Source organism: Struthio camelus, chromosome 11 (genome assembly GCF_040807025.1).
Source record: "Struthio camelus isolate bStrCam1 chromosome 11, bStrCam1.hap1, whole genome shotgun sequence".
In the NCBI taxonomy this organism is placed as follows: Eukaryota; Metazoa; Chordata; class Aves; order Struthioniformes; family Struthionidae; genus Struthio; species Struthio camelus.
The window spans coordinates 10,121,173-10,142,224 of record NC_090952.1 but is presented as its reverse complement, the minus strand read 5'-3'; the positions used below and the strand labels follow the sequence as shown (position 1 = coordinate 10,142,224).

The window sequence follows — 21,052 nt, the reverse complement described above, 5'->3', positions numbered from 1 at the left end:
TTTGAAACTATGGTACAGATACCGAGGAAGACTACAAACGTGGAGAAAAATCCTCCTAAAGACCTTGTGCAAGATACAATAGTATTGCTCAGTTTTGAAATTCACCGATCCAAATGAATACAACAAATGCAATGCCTTAGGTATCCAAAGAAAACTAAAAAATACCTGATGGCGAAATAGGCTTTCTGTTCTCTTCCGGCAAAACTTTATGAAATGAAAACCTTGCTGGTCATCTACTACTTGAGAGGAACGTGCAAAAGCTACAAAAAAAGTTGTTATTATTATACATATTTCTGAAGAATGCCTTTTTTTTTTTTTTTTAAATAAATATTTGGACTTGTGATTTCCCAGTCAAATTTCTGTTGAGCCACATACATGGATTTGAGGCTTCAAAAGGCCCAAAGCAGTGCGGCTCCGCAAGTGAAGCACAGGTCTGACCGGGAAAGATATTAGGGCACTGATTTTTCGCCCTGCCACCTAGGCTAAATCATTTTGCCTGCGTAAGTTTGTTTCCTCTGGTATTTTGTCTACCAGTTCAGGAAAGCATATATATCCAGAACAGAATTCAAATATCTGTTTAAGTGCTATTACGACCACTGGTTTTTAAATGTATGATTAATTGATTACCTAATTAGGATCTTAGATAGTAAATATAGATTACATGCTTATGCTTATCCAGAAAAGAGAATTCCCTTGAGCCTTTTCCATAGCTGAAATCCCTAGGCACAGGTGCATCACACAAAAACAAAAACTAACAAAGCAAATTGTTCTCCTTCTTCTCTGCAGACATGCTTAAATTACAAACCTGAAAAACCACTGTTTGGAAGAATTGTAGGTCTGAGTGTAAGAGATTTCTAGGCATCAGCACAAACTTCTGCATCTGGACAGTAGGATCATCCTGCATCACTGTAGGATGATTTTTTTTCCTTCTTTGTTAAAAATGGAGATGCATATTTTTGCATATTTGGGATTTTTCCATCTACCTTTGTCAAGCTTTGAATATATATTGGATTTCTTTAAGATATAAATATGAGCCTTAAAATACAATTATGTTTACCTGATAAAATTAGGCAAATAATCCCGCATATAACTGATATTCATCAGTATTTCAACAGTTAGGTAAGCTTTGTTTTAAGCAATACGCTTCCAGCATTGGAGAGAAGCATTAGCAGAAAGCAATCATGGTACTGCAGAGTCCAGAAGATTGTAACATAATAGAGTTTCTTATTTAGTAGTTTGCATTTCCAAAGCACTGCACAATCGTGAACAAATTAATCTAAGGCATTATACTGAATTCTATAGATAAGGACATTAAAAACCTTTAGCAAATGTTTAATTGAAATAACTGCCTGATGTTAATTCTGAAAAACTTGTTTCTGTATCATACAGATTTAGCAAACACCTAATAAGAATGAACTCAATATGCCCCAGCACACACAAGAGTATTTGCTCTTCTTCAGTCTCAGCTAGCAAGAAACAGCCTCGAAATGACATCTTAGGAGTAAATGAGAACAGGAAGAAGTTCCTGTTTTAAGAACAGGAAGAAGTTAATGACCCACGGTCCCACAGAGCACACAGGTATGTGCAGAAGCCACGTTCCTTAAAGCTGCCCCTTTGCTGACGGCACAGGTTTCTCATGGAGGAAAGCATTTGCCGTCTGTCCTGTCAGGAGCTCTGAATTTGACTTGCAAATCCAAACAGGGGCCCTCTCTAAAGCAAGAGGGGCTGTCACCTGTTTTTCCCCTCCAGGATAGTAAGTTACTTCTAACAAGTCAGGGAAACCGGGTGGAGGACGCGCTGTGATAATCTCGCAGGTTTTCTCACAGAACTATGTTTCACTAAAAAAGTATCACCGCTTCCTCTTCTGCGCTCTGACTTCCCCCCAATGGGGCTCTGAGCCGCGCGGGTTCCCTACGAAACACGACTGCCCTAAGAGAAACGAGTATTGCCAACTTCAGTTCTCTTTGTGCATTCGCGGTTGAACAAAATGTCTGGTATTTTACTGCTGGGTCTTTTCCCCATTAAAGGTCATGCGGAAAGAAAGAGGATGTGATTCCTCACATCCAGCTACCCACATCCCAATTCATTTTTATATTGGAAGATTTTTGGCACATCTCAACTATTAGGACATTCCTTTTCCCTGTACAAAATGCATAGATTTCTGGAAGCAATCTCCAAAAGACATTTCACTAGAAAAGAGTGGAAGGAAAAAATCAAAACATACTCGGAAAAATGGCCATTAACATTGCCCTATAACATGCATACTGCTTATCAGCAGGCAGTAGGATCGCGTACAAGCAAGGCTTTGTAGCCCAGCTGGGTGGCTCGCCAGGCAGAGGCACGCTGTCCGTTTTCCCTGCCAAGATGCACAACATCCCGGTGCCTTATAACACATCGGCTGCTCTTTACGGGATGCCTCTTTCCCTCGAGGGTCTGCCGCCTCCGCCTCCCTCTGCAAGGCAAGGTCCATCTCCAGGCGCCTAGCTCCAGCGCTGAGCCCTGCCTCAGGCTTCGCGCCTGCCTTGTTCTGGGAGAGGGTCAGCAACCGAGGGGCGCGCTACTCAGGAGGAGCTTGGGGGGCCGGGGAAGGGGACGGAGTAAGGCACGGCAGACGGCAGAGCGCGGGGAAGGGCGTGGAGAAGGGGAGAGTGAATGACACGTTTTATGGTAAGAGGGTAGGCTGAAGCATACTACCTTACTAACAGAGGACATCCTGCTTCTTGACGTCTTCTTGAGACCCACCCATGCGAGTTGAGCCCACCTGAACGACTCAGGTATCTCTCATCTTGTAACTCCCTCAGCTACGTTCTCCCCTATTTCTCTTCAGGGTAAGGATTAAAAACATGCATGCTTCAACAAGGGTCTTTTGTACGTGTAGATAGCATGCTGCATTTCACTATAAAATCAATTCTCCTTAAATAAACATAACAATACTCATTTTATTGACTTTTGTAGGAAGGAGGAACCAACAGAGAAACATTAGTTCCATACAAAGCTGGTGGCAACCCATAAAGAAAGAGCCCAGATATGGGGACTAGTTTTTGCTTATTCCAGTATACCTAGCTTTAATATTTGGTCATTCTTATTATGAATGAATTTAACAAATAAGTGTCATTCTAACCTTTTACTAAATAAAAAGCTGTACATGCTATACAAATCAGTCTGTGCTCAAACAATATGGCAATGAACAGAATATAAATATATATCCAAATGTATTCACTTCTGAGGCCTTTTAGAAAATAAAAGAAGGATATATAACTCAGTTAAATTCTGACCTAAAGGCTGACTGGCTGGCTTTTTTTGCAGGCCTTCCCAAATCCTCTCCAGTTTCCAAGAAACCAAAACCCGAGTACTTTCTGTCATGCCTTAGTAAAATTAAAATCATATCTGACATAACGTAACAGCAGAATTTACTAAGCAGATGTAGATCAAATGTAATTCCTCTCAGATGTACAGATGCAAACATTTGCCTAAATGCTAGATAAACCAATATTTAAGCTACACTGTTTTGCATTATCTTAATTTCTATCCTAAATGAAGTCAGAAAGAGTATTTGTCACCAACTCTAGTAGGACTCCAATTTCTTTAATATATTTAGCATGAACAAAATCCACTGATTTCACTAAACACAGTTCTTTGATCCATAATGGGTAAACCTATTTTCTACTTTTATATGAGAGGGGAAAAAAAGGGAACAAAGAAACCTGTACGCATATTCATAAAATACTTCCACAGAAGAATTAAAACTGCAATAAACTGTGAAAGATTGTTGAATTGTAGGGTGGGTTAAAGCAACTTCCCATTACTGAAATATCCTACAGTGGCTTTCACTATTGATTCTCTGTCACCATCACGTTAGTTCTTTTCTAAATTAGTTCTGTGGCTTGAACTTGAAAAGGTTGTGATGGGGTGTCCACAGGTTCGTTCTAATTGCTGTTTTTCCTGGTGGACTGCACCAGGCCAACCTGTCACTCATCCAGACCGTTTGTCTGTGAAGAGACTTAATTAAACACCTCAAATCCAATTTCTTTGATCCTTTCCACTATTAAAAAAAACAAATTCACTCCATCAGCTATGAAGATTTTTCTAAAGAAAAGCCTCCCTAACATACTTATTGGCATTATTCTTTACTGTTGAAAAAATAGATAATTCAAAACCAAGATAGTTTAGGAAGGGAAAATAAAATAGGTCTAGATACAACAAAGAATTTGTAAACTACCAAACATTCAGTAGAAGATTAAAGGATGATTTACAGCACCTTCCCCTCTTCCAGTTTTTTCTCTCCTTTAAGTAAGATCTTCAGTACAAAGTCCAGTATTGACTTGAATATGAATCTCAATAGTTGCCTCTTTCAAATTTAAACAAGTAACTGCATTAAGTCTTGTGAAAGAGGCAGATGTTCTCAGCATCCTTTCTGATGACTTACATAGCCAGTCTATTGCTAGAAATGGTTGAAGTGGAAGCACTTCAAATATAAATATGTAGACTACTGATGAGAATGATATATGAGGAGCTTTTGCTTTCTATTATTAACAAACATTCTGCAATCTAAACACTCATTCAATTGTTTCCAACTAACATTCACTTCAGTCTCTTTATAATTTTTTATTATAAAATTGCATTTACCAGGTCTTTTGCATTCAAAAAAAAAAAATCTCAATAGCTTTATAACATATATAGTTTACTCTGCATTTGTTGGGTATTCACTGTACCACCAAGAACTCCTACACGTAGATTGCTGAGAGTTATAATTGCAAAGGATTTCTTATTCTTTAGTAATAAATTAATTACTATTTTTACATTGGGAAATACATTACTTCTATTTTAGAAAATGCTGTTTGTGTAAGAGGCTTAATGAAAGCAAACTACTGGTTATAGCTGTTTTTATTACTGCAAGACCTTTCATGCCTGGTGGGCTAATTCTCTTTTCTTGTTGCCAGTTGAGCGTTTTCCAGAGTGTCACGGCTGTGCGAGAGGCCTGGTCTCTGAAGCCATGTCTGAAGAGGAGCCCCTGCATGACAGATGCTTAACTGGCTAAAATCAGTAGCACTGTACTACTCTCAGTAAAGCTGAACTAATTTACACTACATTAATTTCAGGCCAATCTATAAATGTTTGCTGTACTAAGAAAATATTTGTGGATTCATATACTTCCCAAGAATAATGACAGACAAGTTTGATTAGCTTGCTGTTGCCTCATCTGTTTGGAATTTGGGAATACAAAGTCCATGTCATAAGGACATTTAAAGAAGAAATGCACTGAAGTTTCGGAATTGCTTTGAGTTTCTGAAAAAGTGTTCAAATATTGCCACGACGGGTTCAGTCGTTAGAATTTAGATCCTTCATGCTGTAAAAATCTAAAGGCTTATTTTCATGCTTGGTGAGAAATAACATGAGCCTCCTTAAAATACATTAAGTAATCAATCTAGGAAAGATAAAAATATATCCAAAACAGCGTGCACATTTCATCTTTGCAATGCCATCCTTGCCACTTTTCTTTCATTGAGTTTGTATTAACTTTGAGAAACGTAAAAAAAAAAAAAATCTCAGTATCGAAAAAAAGTAAAATAATGTAGTCTGATTGATCTTTGGTCAGGACATCAGACTCAGCCCCGTTTCATTTCTATGGCCAGAAAAGGGACTTTCCTTTAATGGTCAACATCATCTTATATCTCTGTAGTTTTCCTGACATATACCTTCTAAAAATGCATATATTAATTCTTTGTAACACTAGTAAATCTTTCTGCACAGGAAAGTTTTATTAACTCTTCATACCACTGGGATTGCAAAAAAAAAAAAAAAGACTGAATAAATTGGCTGCTCTTCTCAGGACAATCTTTTACATGAATGAAAGGCACTTCCCATGGGATAAGGGAGCAAAAGTGACTGGATTAGGACTCAAAGTACTATTGCAGGTGATGGTTTTGACACATATATACAATACTGTTTATCTGATGCTCAGAGAGAGATAGGACTTTCTCATGTTTCAGAAATGCTCTCTTGGCTGGAAGACAGATTTGACAAACATCAGTTCTCATTCTGGGGGAAGTACAAGGAGAAAACAAGATCTTAAAATTTGTTTTAAATCTGCTTCATAAGAATCTAACTTACAAAACTGGGTAAGGAAGCAATGCGTATGATCACAGCACTGTCATCCCGCATGACAGGAATATAAGAAATGCCCTCCCAAGTCAGTCCATCAGGCCCACTCTCCTATCTCTGACACAGGCAATGGGTTGAAGCTGTTTAGGGAGAGCACACAAGCCTGGCCACTTTCTTTGGTCCATTCCCCCTATATCTTCCCCAAATACCTAACTGTGACATTAGCAGGTACATTCTCTCTCAGTCCATTCTGTATCCCCTTACAGACCTAGTGTTTGCGAATTTGTCCAGCCCTTTTTGAACCTGCTGATCCTGCCTGCTTCCACAACCCTCAGCGGCAGCAAATTCTGCAAGTTCCCTACCCGCTGTTCCTTGCATGGAGGGAACTGGTGAACAGCGCTCCTACATTCAGCTTATCTACTACCTTCATGATTTTGCAAACCTGAGCAAAGCACACACCCCGCCTTAGTAACAACCAAGTGTTTCGTGCATCTGATGCAATATACCCCTCTTCCACATCACAGCCCAAAGGGTGCTAGATATGCCCAGACTCACTCCGGAGCAGGCGACTCCCAACAGAAAAGATGTGGGTGACAAGCCACCTTGAGAACATCATGAAGAGGCACAGGCCATAACATGTGGTCAACTCCAAGGGTGTTTGGCAATACCAACTGCAGCTAGCTGAGAGATGGTGAAACAAAACAAATCAAGTTTTCAAGGGACAGTTTACTAAAGTGACATTTTGTAACCTCACACATTGCTCATGCTCAGCAATTACCACCTTTACCTTATAATCGCATAACTTTTTAAGCTCATCCTGATTCAAAAGATTTTTCACTCCCATTTCAGACTTAGCATTAATAACCAAAAAGCAATATAATTTTTGAACATATCAAAATAGCTAAAACAGAAGGGGAAAAAAATCAATCTATAGATAAATTAAGATCAATGGAGTAAGTGGGTGGTCTCAAGTCTGTCAATCCAGTAATGAGTTCAGGATTTTGTGTTCTCTAATAGCACTTGGAAACTTTCTCTGATTACCCCAAGTGAGCACAGATCAATGTCTAGAACAAGCAAGACCTAAATGCAACAGTTTTTGGTTTTAGCACGAGTAGTGATTCCCACTTTTAAGCTCCGCTGTCCACTAGAATAAGGACTATGAGGGCAGCTTTCCTAAACCTCTGTTTTTTTCCATGCTACCCTTTGGCAAGGCTTCTGAGTTGTCTTCTTCTACAATGTTATAAAGTTGATTAAAAATAGCTAAAAGCCATTCATTAAAACTTTGGGATAAACTTTGCACATACATTTGTATATAAAAAATTCGGTTCTGTCTTGAATTTGAGTCTTTTTTTCCTATTATCAATCCATTACAGAAACTACATACAAATGTAATTGAAGAAGAAATCTCTTTGGAGTACATTATACTTTATTGTTTATGAAGCTTTTAGTACCTTCAGACAATGAAATTCTATGTGGAGAATGTAATAATTTCCTGAATGCTTTTCAGAAGCATTTTTTCTCTTTCCACAATAAAAACTCAAATTTGTTTTATGGTTTACTTTTCATAAATTTGTATTTCATATGACAGACATTTTTAGATTAGAAAATAGATGTGATTGCTATTCCAGTCTCCATACAGAACACAAGGTACATTTTAAAGTTTGAGGAATTGTAGCATAAAACTTACCATGATCAAAGCTGAAAATTGGCATTAAATTTGATTCAATAAACGAGTGTTACAAGAAGGTAAAAAGAGCCTCGAGCAATGTTGTAAACTCCATGTAGTCTCAAACCATTCCCATTTCGGCTTATTATACTCATCTGTGTTAGCACTTACAAGAGCTACACAAACATACCATAGTCAGACATTGCATTGTATTTTCTTCTAATTGAGAGAGTATTGCCACATTATTGCCACAAATTATTCTCTATATGCGCACAGTTACAAGCTGCATATATATATTTCAAAATATCACACTTTTACTCCTTTTCCTTAAAATGAACCCAAGGAGAATAGTCTTAATGCTCGTACGGGCTCCTATCAGTAACTCTTCCTGTTACTCAAAAGCCTGATCACACAGATGGACTTTCAGGAGAGAGGGCTTTTTTGTGACTCAGATATTTGCAATACTGGAAAATAAAGTTACAATGTGGCAGCTTCTGGTACTTGACAAATTATCAGAAAAAATAGTGATAAATTCTGCTGATCTAAAAACTACATTTTATATGATCATGAATGTATTTTTCTTTGTACACTGAAATGGTTCATCTCTGAGGTTAAAAAGGTACTTATAAAATGTCACATCAATCCTCTGTCTTCAAAGTATTAGGAGTTCATCTCTACCGCAGATAGCACAGATCAAATCTTGCTTGGTAATACGGCCATGAACAGTTTGAGGTTGCGTGCTAATAAGACCCAGAATGCATTTTTTGCTCAATTTCCAAACAGCATGAACTCACATCACTCTTCTGGATACTGATGCAGTTATCATCAGTACTTGAGTGTTAAAGAGACTCAAAGCAAGGTGATGTTCAGCAAAGACTCTCATCTGCCATTTCTTATTATCCCAAGCAAGTCCTATCTTTAAGGCCATGATTAGAAGCGACTTTCTGAAGCAAAATATCAAACACGCATAGGAAGTCTATATACCAGGTCTTGATTCAAGAATGTTTTTTTAAGACGAACTAAGCCAACTTGCTTTTAAATACATTGTTGGTCAGATCTTGTCACCAAGCTGTGACTGTACTTCAAAACAAAATGAACACAACACTAATAATGGCAAGTCACACCCCACAATCCTTTCGAATTTTAGGACAAAAATTGCTGAGAGTGAGGACAAGCAAGAGCTAGCTAATACAGCCAACTCCAGTTTCTATTAAGTATTCCACTAGGTCTGTACCAAACGCTCTTAAATTAATCTGATGTGAGATAAGAGGGAAGATCCTCACAGGGATAACTAGCTGAAAGATTGGAAACAAAGAGCTGCAGTAAATGGTCAATTTTCTCAGCAAAGGGAAGCCACTAGGGGAATCCCACAGGGATCTTTGCTAGGGCCGCAGCGACTCAATGTATTCAGGAACGATCAGGGAAAAAGAATAGAGAAGAGATTAAGTTAGCTACAGATGCTAAGTTTATCAGGGCAAGAAAAACAAAAGTTGACTGCAGAGAAGAGTTGTAGAAAGACTCTGTGGCACTGAGTGATTGGGGGTAAAATGGCAGACGACATTCAAACTAGACAAATGTAAAGTAGTGAACTTGGAGAAAAGAAAAACAGTCCTAACATTACATACACAGTGATTGATTCTGAACTAGCAGCTACCACAAATGAAAATGGGTTAAAATAACAGCTTTACGAAAACATCAGTTCAGTAGCTCAGGAATTATTAATAAACAGAGAACAATTCAGAAAATATAGTGCTACTGGATACAGTCATTGTTGTGCCCCCATCTTGATTATTGTGTGCAATTCTCGTCCTCCTACCTGAAAGAAGGCTACAGTAGAATTTGCAAAAGGGTTGACAAAGGTGATCAAAGTTATCCAGATAACTCAGACAGAAGGAACAACTTTGCAGGCTTGGACTTGCCATCTAGAAAACAATCAACAAAGAGCTATAAAGAGAGAGCTATAAACATGGCAGGCACAGAGGAGTTGAAAGGAAAATCAGGTAGCTTTCTCCTCCACTACAATAACAAGAAAGCCTCAAATGCGAAATAGCAGGTGACTGTTCAAAATTAAAAATAGGTATGTACTACTCCAAATAACGCAACGCAACCGTGGAGGATCCCTGGCCCAAGGGAGTTTTTCGCAACTGCGAAAAAAACTCCCATGATTCCCAGCTCTGGGACAAATTCATGAAAGAAAAATCTGACAGGCTAGGAAAAGCAAAAGGACTATCCCTGATTCAAGTAGCCCTTTTTCCTCAGAAGCCATGAGAGCAGTGAAGAAAATGTCACTCAACTGTCTCATTCTCTCTTCCTCTCGCACTCATTCAGCCACTGCCTGAGCCAGGAGAGGCACGTAGGTAGTACCTTATGCGATAATCACCAGGCAGTCTATCTTCAGCGATTCTCTGTAACCTTTGTTCAAAAAAGGCTTTTGGAGAATAGCTTGCTAGTCTGGCTGGCAAAAAGAATTTAAAATGAGAAGCAAATAATAATATACACACTAACAAGAATTTCACAGTCATCTGTTGAGTCAAATGTCCTTCATAAAGGCAAGGAAGATTAATAATTCTGTTTTGCAGATGAGAAGAATAAACAGGGAAGCAACTTCACCAAGCTGAACATAAAATCATCCCCATTTGGGTTCAGTGTTCTCTGTGCTGAGCAATCGCTCTCCTAGGACACACAGCAAAACTTCAATTAAATACTTAGAATAGAGTTTTTATTCTATACATTATAATAAAACTTACTTAGTTTCCCTTGGAAGTAGCTTATCCTTCAATCTTACAGCTGGCCTGAACTGCCACAAGTGTGTCATGGAAGTCCTAAATGTGTAAAAGGAGAAAACAAAAATGGCATGGGAGAGGAAGAAAGAAAGCTGCATCTCAGTTTCTCAATTCACCTATGGCAATACTGCTAAATATAATGAATTCAAGAATTTTTAATAATCATTTCTTGTAAATTTGCAGTTTCTGCTTACAAGTATGTGGGTATTTTTCCTTCATTGAACTGTATTTAAAATATTAGTTAGCTGTCTCCAATTCCAGGAGCAGAAAATGAACCCTATAGTATCATAAAAATAAGAGTAATTTTGAATTTGAAGATTGTTGGAGCAACACATTCTGTCCTAGCAAATATATTTTGATTTTAGAAGCCCTGCTTCAACCACCATGCAAAATTCGTAAAAAGGTTTTCAGGACTGAGATTCCTTTTTTTTTTTTTTTTGATGCAGCATAAAATCACATAATTGCAGGTGATGGTTTCATGTCTTCATTACTGTTGGGTACTTTGTGATATAGCGGGTATATCAAACTATATCTGATGTAGTCCGTTCTCTGAAAAAATTCACAGCATATGATAAACAGAAATACGGCAAAATTTGGTCACCCATCTGTACATTAAAGCGCCTAAAAACAGCTTCAAAGCATAAGCCATTTTTGGTTGTGAGATTCAGAAAAAAAAAATGACACTTGAATTAAACATTCTGAGCAAGGGGTGACTTTACCTAAGCAAATATATGGAGTTACTTCTCATCACCTCCCACTGCAGAATTAAAAAAAACAAAAAACAAAAAAACCATACATACCACCAACAAAAATCATGTACTTTAATGACACCTCTAATTTTTCAGAGAACAGTTTCATGTTAAGGTTTGCTAAAAAGGACTAAAAACATCCTTCCTCTTTGGCTTAGTGGCATTTTGAAGGGGCCAGAAAGGTCCAGCATTGTTTATAATACGTAAAATCTCTCCATCAGTCTACAAATGGTAAGTCAGCCTGTTCAACAGATCATCGAACATTCAGATTTTGTGATTTTAGGCTCCAAGCAATAGCTACCCTGTTGTTTATAGGAACACTTCCAGCTTCTGCTCCACTGATTTTACAGCAGCATAATCCAACAACTAGGACACAAAAAGTGCCAAACAAAAACACCAAAAATTTTGCATCAAAGTCATGTTAAGAATAACATTAAACTAATGGAATACCGAACAAGAAATGAGCTGCATTTCAAATGCTTAACACCCACGTGCTTTGGCAACCCAGTGCACGCCCCTATACAAGCTAATACCAAAAGTCGTCATCTCGTAGAAGCAGGACGAGTGAGCTAGTAGGACCACAGGCAACAGAGTTCTAACGCTGTAAGACCGGTACGTCCAGAGCAACAGCAGAAAGCTACCTCTGGGAGGTAAGCACAAACAAGAAGAAACGACGATGCCATAGTACTTCCTTAACTTTATACATAGCCTAAAATGGAATAGTCAGTGATCTTAATAGGGAGGCACATTAACATACAGATGGTGTGTAGATTAGGCAAATTTCTCTCTACTTTGGCCATTGGCGCCCTTGAGTTTTAAAGATGATCCATTTTACTGATCGAAGTGAACAGCACTTTGAATGAGCCCTAGCCAAGTCCATCAACATTCCTCTGCCAGGGAATCTCTTTTCGTACAAAGTTCAAAATCCAGTCGAAACCGTCACACATTCAGCTGATCAACAGATTAGAAAGACTTATGGTACTGAGACAAGTATTTGGGGGTGACGAAAGAAAGGTAACAAGGAAAACGTATACTGCTCTTGGGTTCACACATTTAACAGAGAAGGATTTGGACAGTTTAAAAACAGATGGTTATGATAGTATTTTGGAGCAGAGTAAGAAGAGTTTATTGCATCGCTAAGAGGAGTTTAAACTTCACATGCAAATCCTTGTAACAATTGGTTCCTAAGTAGATTTTACCTTTCTGTTGTTGCATTGTTGGCATTAGTTTGTGTTTTCCTCTGATACGTGCATTAGACTAAAAATCAAGTGCAGGTGAAAGTTTATAAGTGCCAGAATTAGAGTTCCTCTTGCAAACGTAGCCCTGCCCTTGTCTTTTTTTATGGATGAGGTTGCGTGGTTTAACAAACAATGCAGGCACCAGCAGGTTAATGAGCTCAGTATTTTCTTACATCCTCAGATATTGTTTACTGCATAAAATTCAAATCGTGAGCTGCAGATATAATTATTAATTTTCTCATAGATTTTTCTATGGCACTCACCACTACGGCATCCAAGTTATTCACAAACAAATTAATTCATCTTCACAATGCCCCTTAGAGACAACAAGGGTCACATTTCTCAAAGCAGTCAGTATTATAATCCAATAGTCTTAGCGCTAGTATCTCCTTGCTGCTGAGCGCTGGATTTTGAAACTATAACAACATGTGAAATGCAGGGTTTTGTTTTTCCCCCCACCCCCACCCCTGAATTGTAAAGTCTGCGTGGGGAGAGGTTTGCTGGTTTGTGTTTTAAGGAAACAGAATTAGATTCCTTTCACAGTATTCTGCCACTGATCACGCAGTTTCTGACAGTAGCATTGCCTCGTCAATTTTCGCAGTCAAATTAGTAATAAAGACTCACTTTCACTCTGAACTGCTTTACTTTTCAAGGTAAACCATACGGTACTTACAGAAAAGGAATATGATATTAATAAGAGTACTTTAATTTCTCAAACAGAAAAATATCTGCAAAATTTCAGTGATATAGCCAGCTGATCTTAGAGATCGAGACCATCCAACATCTGAATTAGTATTGGTAATAAATTATTTTGCAGTGAAATGATTCATACTCAGTAGGAAATTAAATTGTCATAACATGATAAAATATTAAAGAAATAGTATCTCTTATCTACACCTGCATATGCTATATTAAATCACTGAGTAGTAGTTTTTCATAGTGTTATCTCTAACAGGTTCTACTTTATACATGGGCTAAAATGAGGTTGATTATTTAGTACACCACTTTCTGACTTCATTAACATTATGTAAGTACTACCAAACTCAGTACGAGAACAGTTAAGTGAAGGGGTGCTGGAAGAGCTGCTCAATGACTGTTATCAACACAGTTGATAGGACTCTCCCTACCCAATAATCCAAGATTTGACTTTACAAATATATAGATTGATTCATTTAAGGTTTAAGCGATTCCATAGTAAAGAATAAATTCTGCTTGCAAACTAAGCACAAGTTCTCCATGTTCTGGTTTAAATTTTTTTTTGTGAGCACAATACCTAGAATTATATGTTGGTCAGCAAGGTCAATAAGCTTTATTATTTACGCTTTGACACTTATTACACTAACAGAAAAATGCAGGCAAATGGCCAACATCAAATATCAATCCTTTGCTTTCAGCTATATACAAGACAACTTGTTCTTGGCTTGATGTTATGCCCTATAAATAATTTAAAGGGTTCAGATCCCCATCCAGTTGTATCAGATGAGCATATCTAAACTCAGTTGCCTACCTCTTATAACGGCATTATGCATTACCATCATAGAGAAATGAACCACAATGGAGATACCAAACATACTTAGGTGCTTTCATTCAAGATTTTCATATACAATGGCTGCAAATCAACATTTACCAGTTATGACCTAAACTATTTTCTTCTTGTTAGAAATACGACCTATTGAGGCATCTCAAAAAATTGCAGAATAAAAATGGTTAATAACAGTATCTTCCAGTGATTATTACTGTACCTACTCAGTAACTATTTTCTCCAGTAAATTCTTGAGGAACTTTATCTACTAAGTTTGAGATCTTAGCAAAGTACTTAAAAATACACCTAACTAGATAACTAGTCTTTCAGTCTTAGTATGAAGCACAAGCATCAACAGAGCCAACATTTCTTAATGTATCACTACTGTGTTCATCACTAATAGACAGGTATCCTCTTTGAATAGGAACGCGAAAAAACAAGCAGGTCTTAGAGACTTCTCATCAGCATAAGGACAGTGGGATAGATGCTCAGTGACACTGACAGAGACATTCACCAAGTCAAGATAGGTTGCCTAACCCAAAAATTATCAGAACTTTATCCTGTGTACAAACAAATTCATGTTCTTTAGAGACATGGAAATAAGTTGGAGAATGTGTGAGCAACCTCAAAACATTTTCTGCTCAACTTTAGGGAGGCATAAATTTGATTCCAATTAACTAGTAACTGATTTAAGAGAGAAAGTTAGGAATTCACAAACTCTTGCTAGGAAAAATAATGCCACCCTCTGTCCTGTGCAAGTCTGTATATGCTAATTTAAAAATCCTGTCTCTGCATCTGAAATTAATGACCTTGTGCAGCACAAAATCACTATTAATTGTACCTGTAATATAACTCTTAAGTATGACACTTTTTGCTAAAGAAACAAACCTGTTGAAGGGCAAAGCTGACAGAGTACTAAAGAAAATGATGTGGGAGTTTTTCATTGTGTTTCATAATTTAAGTGTCTGGTTTACGACATTACCCTACCAAAGAAAGAAGGAAAATTAAATTGGGGGTGGGAAGATGTGCGGAATGAAATCTTACCTTAAAGTCCTGTTTTCCACGTCTTGTTATAACGATTTAACACAGACCTAATCTCATTATTCTTTTCCTAATAACTACAGCACTCACTGAAAGTGTGAAAGGGCATGCAGGACTTTTAGCTTAAGGCATCTGTTAGTCAATCAGTTTGCTTTATCAGGTAAACATCAGTCTCAATTAAAAAAAAAAAAGGTTTTATTTCTATGTTATAAACACCTCTTGGGAGAGCAAGGTCATCACTACAATTTTAAGTGACCTTTGCTGCTTGAATTCCAGGGAAAATGATCAAAATTCATACAGTTAATTAAAAATATATAACGCTAAAGAAAACTGAAAACTTTGAAAATAAAGAGAGAAAATTTTTTTCAGCAACTAAAGCTCCAGGTGCACCTATTTCTCAGCTGATTAGAATTTTTTTTTAAGCCCTGCTGTTATAATTACAATAGTAGTTACTATTCTGCAATGTCCTAAATTTTCCAGTGTCTTGAATAGCATGGTACAATCCTACTGTTAAAATTACATCTGCTGATAGATTAGATGTTCCATAGATTGGCCTGAAGCATAACTTGATATTTTGCAAATCTGATTTGCAGGAAAAAAATCTGCTTTTTTTTTTTCCTGATATTAAAAAAAATATATTTTTTCTGTGCATGTCTGCCCTGAAACATAACCAGTATGTCTAACATAGACCCCCAATGTAATATAACACTAAAATAGCAGGTTTGCTTTCTCTTAAGAAGTTTTAAAGGTATTAATCCAATTACTCTATCTGCCCAATTTGTGATGCTTATGATTCTTTTATGACATTCATTCAATAAGCATCCATTGCTTATAATAAACAGACATAAGAGCTCCAGCCGAAGACCTCAGTCAGGACTGGGATCTCAATAATGCTATTCACTAAATAAACCAGAGACAGTCTCTGTCAAGGAAATTTATAACTGCCTATTGTGTGCATTATATCAAAGCGCAGCCTACCCACAGGACTCTAACGAAGAAGTAAACAACAGCGAGGGTCAGATCAAAAGGCTGCAACTTTCTGCTCTCTACAGGGAAAATAATGGTTAAATTACATCCTCTATTTGGTAGCAGTGCCACATGAAGGGACTTATTTTACTCTTCAGATGTATAAGCTGTTCTAGAAAACCATTTCCCAGCTTATCGTCATAGAGGTCTTCTACTGATCACAGCAAAAACAACACTGTGACTGATCCTTCCTGTCGGTAGTATTTCCAACATGCTCATAAACTGGAAGTCTAGGTACCATTTCCGTTCAAGTTAATGGGACTGTATGTGTGAGCCTAGGTTACTCAACATATGTACAGTCTAACAGAACAGAGATCAGTCTCTTTATGTCTACTGGTTTTACTGTAAAGGATCAACAGACATCTTAGATAAAATTGCACATAAAAACATTGCTCAACAGTGCTGCTTAGATAAGCCTATCACAACATATACATATATCCACTGAATCATCCAGATTTTTAAGTTTTTCTATCCTGGCCTTAGGAGTAGAGTAGCTGTCATATTTATCACCTCCATGTTCAACGCTGTCCTCTTATTTCACATCTTACCTCCTCTTTTATTAGGCTCTTTTCCAGGTCCTATAGTTATACTTGTCCCTGAGCTTCACTGTGGTAACTGGAGGCCTTTATTCCTCTTCACAGTTTAGCTCGCCTGTTGACACATGTTCTACGCACATCTGCCATCTTTTTTTTCTAAATAAAGTCAGACTTTGCTCAACAGAGCTTACCCGATTAGCATGCTACTGAACAAGAAAGAGAAATTAGACAGGGAAGGAAGAAAAGAAAAAAACAGTAAAGCAGGCATTTGACAAGGGCAAAGTCTGCATGCTATGTAGTCAGCACTAGAGCAACTGATTTGCTCTTGCGCATCTTGTGAAATCTGGACTTAGTTCTCTGAAACTGATGTACATGCACACTTCTCTCCCTCTTTCTGCTCCCATGCACCACTTTGAGACAGTCACAAGCTTACTAAATAGAGCTGCCAAAGCCAATGTTAGGCTAGGAGAAGATGAGAGAAACCATCTCCATCAACAGTTTAAGGGTGATCTTTCTCAGGACCTCCACTTCTTGCGATACTTTGGGCAACAAGGCTCAGAAAATGAATTTCGTATTGAAAAGTCATCTTCTTGTTAAGTGAAAGGAAAACATATGCAAAATTGAAGAAAAAACAGCTAGTATTTGTTAACATTAATGATGAAGGGGAAATAGGAAATTAAATGAAGAAGTTATTCAAGCAGCATAATCTGGAATTGCTTCCGAAGGAAGGACAATGTATTTTTCTTTATGTTGCTCACGTCTCACTCCTTGTTGGCTATGTGTAGTGTGCTCGTGTATCAACCTGCATTAATACACATTTGAAACACGAAACAACAGCATGCAATGCAAACCACTGGAGCAGCACAGCCTTGATATTAATGGGAAAGGGCCAGTGAGCCATAATCTCAACTTATGTGAAGCATATACAGCTTAAGGCATCACCAACTAGCCACTGAATCAAGAGATCCTTTACCTCCCTTCACTCCATCCCTCGAACATCCACCCTTCTAAATATGCTTGTGGCAATGACAGTGTAGAAGATAAAGCAAAAGAAAGGAAAGATGAGCTGTGCAGAGAAAAAGAATAACATTGAAGTCAATACAGAACAAGATTGTCTGCAATTTTACCATAAGTTAAGGGTTTTGAATGAACGCTCCCTGTAACTTGAGGTCTGTTACTTCAACCACACACCAGCTCTTGAAGAAGTTATAGAAACGATGGGAGTTAGATTCTCCTTTGAAGCAAACTCCTTCACTTTTAGGACATAAATCCACAGGTGAAAAAGGGAATTCTTCCCAACACTAATTTCATTTGTTCATCTACTTCACTACTTCATTTATTTTTCCAGTAAAATTGTATCTGGTCTAAAAATCACAAATTTGAAATGAAACACTTTCACAAGCTATGTTGCACAAATGGGATATGATGACGACTCCTAATACACCTGTTACCCAAAAATAAACTCTGGGAATTGGAAAGAGATCCAGAGTTTTGGCTGTAGTATGAGGTCAACTTGCAGAGAAATTCAATTGTAACAACTCGTCCAATACTCTGTAGCACTGATGAAATTCTCAGGTCCGGACAGTACCAGATATATATTTTCAGTATGAACGCTTTTCTCATAGAACGGGAATAGCAGTCCCTTCGCCAAGCACAAACTACGATTCCCATGGTAGAGGGCTGCCCCCAGTCCAAAATGGATTGCAAGCGCAAAGAGGCAAAAAGGACAGAAGGACATTTAAATGTGCAGAATTCTCTCCTAAGGAGCAGGAGGCAATGCCTAGATGTGCAAATGCTAGTGCTAAAGCTGACAAGGAAATATCAACTGTAGATTTGATTAACCTTAGGTCAGATAATACAGTCACTATATGGTACTCTCATTGTTGCAAAAAAGGTATTTGGAATTTAAAGTACAATTAAAATAGTGTACTTTATCAGCAATGAATCTCGAATAGGCTTTTCTAAATAGCACATGCAAAGAAACGTTTCCAGGAACGTTCAGCTGAATTCCTGAATTACTACAGGAATAGGCAGAGAAACTTACCTACTGATCTACAAGTCCAATCCCGTTTATTCGGAATGAATTTTTAACAGTCTTTGCTCTTAATGAGTTGCATTACATACACGTAATCCTCATATAAAGTATTATTTAGATAAACGGAAGAAAATTTTAAGTTCTATGCAAATCAGCCCTCAAGGAATAAAATATTTATGAAATGCTTATTTCTAATAGTTGATTGTTGTTTTTATTAGTTGTTACCTACGTTTTTCCCAGGCTTCAATTTGATACCATAGTTGCGATAAGGGGATTTATAGCAAAATGTTGCTGCAGTCACTTCTTCTAAACTCACCTAATTATTAGTTCCAAACTTCTTTCCTTTCTGGAGACTCTAGGAAGCCTCTCTTCATCTCCTGCATGCTCCGTTGAAGAGCGTGACAGAGCTGTGGTGCTGGAAAGGAAGCAGATGAACGCACTTTTATTCAGATCTGAAAAATGCAGTTCAACTTGCAACAGAGTTGATCTCTTCAAAGTCGTAATTTTAAAGGTAAATGCAAGTCACTCTTCTAATATAATAAGATTAAACAGCATTGTTTAATCAGAGCATTAAGGATATTTGTGATCCTCTAGATTCAGCAGCAACTTCCACCTCTGGACTGCCTTTCCTGTTAAAAATACTTGCTTTCTAATAACACAGTGAAATATAATAAATATTGAGTAAGAGTAGAGAACCAATGTATAAAAGCCGGGCACTATAAAGAAAGATTCTGCAACAGAAACCTTCTTCCACAGAGAAAATATCAAGGACAAAAATCTTTTCTGTTCTACCAGGGTAAATTCACTGTAACTCCACATGATTTGCACCAGTGCAACGGCAATGTCTAAGTCCCTCTCTACTGCTTCATAACTTGGACTGTGTTTGTTCCTTAATTAACAGATTTGGACTCTGGCTCAAGAAACAGCACTTAATTTTGAAAGCCAAGATATTGTCTGGAAAGGGACTCTGTTACATTAACATATTTATACAACACAGATTAACTAGACTGCAGAATATTCAGAAATGATTAAAGGTAGTTACACATACTGCTTGTTTATGAATTGTAGATGAGGCTACTTAGCAATTCCCTTCCACCTAGAAAATGGAACTTTGTTTACATTTGTACCATCGTACAATTTTGGGATTGTTCTATTTTTTTCATATGCATTAGAATACTGTATTTTTCATGTTGTGAAAAGTGAATATATTCAGGACAGCTGCAAAACATTGCAAAGAATAATTGTCTTAAAGTTCACACTGATTCCAAACAGATAGAACATACATTGTTTCATCCAACCACCAGCATAGCTAAGGATCAGGAAAAAAAATAACCAGATCAATATTTCAATTTCATTATTTTATTACAACATCCTTTTCTGGTGGAAAAAATAGCATATATGTTCATTTATATCAGAAAACATAAATGGTGATATATAGGGAAAATGAATTCAATACAAGGCCTTTGGGAACTGTACATACTGGTCATCTTAACTTAGATAAGCTAATCTGGCAGGCAGAAAAATTCTGAAGCCTTTGCTAAGATGTCAAGTTGCAGTATGTGCTCTGCTGGCAACTACTGGAATACATCCAGTGTATGGACTGCCTTTTCCCCTCCTCAATTTCAGTCAATCCCACAAAGGCAAAAATATTGTCCGCTTGTTTTGCCAAATGATACTTGTCTTCTTGCCACTGAAAAAAAATTTCAGAGAAATAACATTTGGGTGGCTGCCCAACAGAGACTGCTTCTTCCTGGATACACTTTCATAAATCCATATTAAAAAAAAAAGCTATGGGTCAGGTATCAAGACTGTTCCCCACTGAGACAACAGGACAGAGCCTCAGAAACTACTGCGGATGCTAAAAGAAAAGGGAAGCCTGAAAAACACTTGCACCTCAATGGCCTCCACCCACCCAGACCCAACCCAGGTTTCAGTAGGTCGTCTTGTGCTCTTGCCTACACTAGAGGGGAAAGAGGTCCAGAAAATACAGACTCAAACTTTCTTTTGCTCCAGCCAATGAAATCTGTGAATACTGTCTTCATTCTTTTTGGTTTTTGTTGTTTTAATGAAAGGTTTCTCTTCAAAAATACCATAATGCTTTGCTTAAACTAATTCTAACAAACATTCCTGAATTTTTGCTTTAAAAGAGAATTTTGTTTCAGAAATAATGGAAAGAAAATATTGAATAACGTTAATTGGTTTAAAAATTAGTTTTCAGGTCAAATCTTGTATTTTCAGCTATATTTTAGAGACAACATGCAATTCTCACTCAGGAATATTTACAATACAATTTAGTTGAGGTCGTATTACACGTATATATTCTATGCACCGTTTTAATCTGAGGAACAAACTAC

The 21,052-nt window shown here is 37.5% G+C and overlaps 1 protein-coding gene across 1 annotated transcript in view; it reads right to left on the bottom strand.

Annotated features, from left to right (window-relative positions):
* Positions 1-21,052, bottom strand: part of TENM1 (teneurin transmembrane protein 1) — a 910,925-nt gene that overhangs the window by 733,952 nt on the left and 155,921 nt on the right. The window contains exon 3 of the mRNA XM_068956568.1: positions 19,015-19,113. The gene's annotated coding sequence lies outside the window, so the exon portion shown is untranslated. The remainder of the gene's footprint in view (positions 1-19,014; positions 19,114-21,052) is intronic.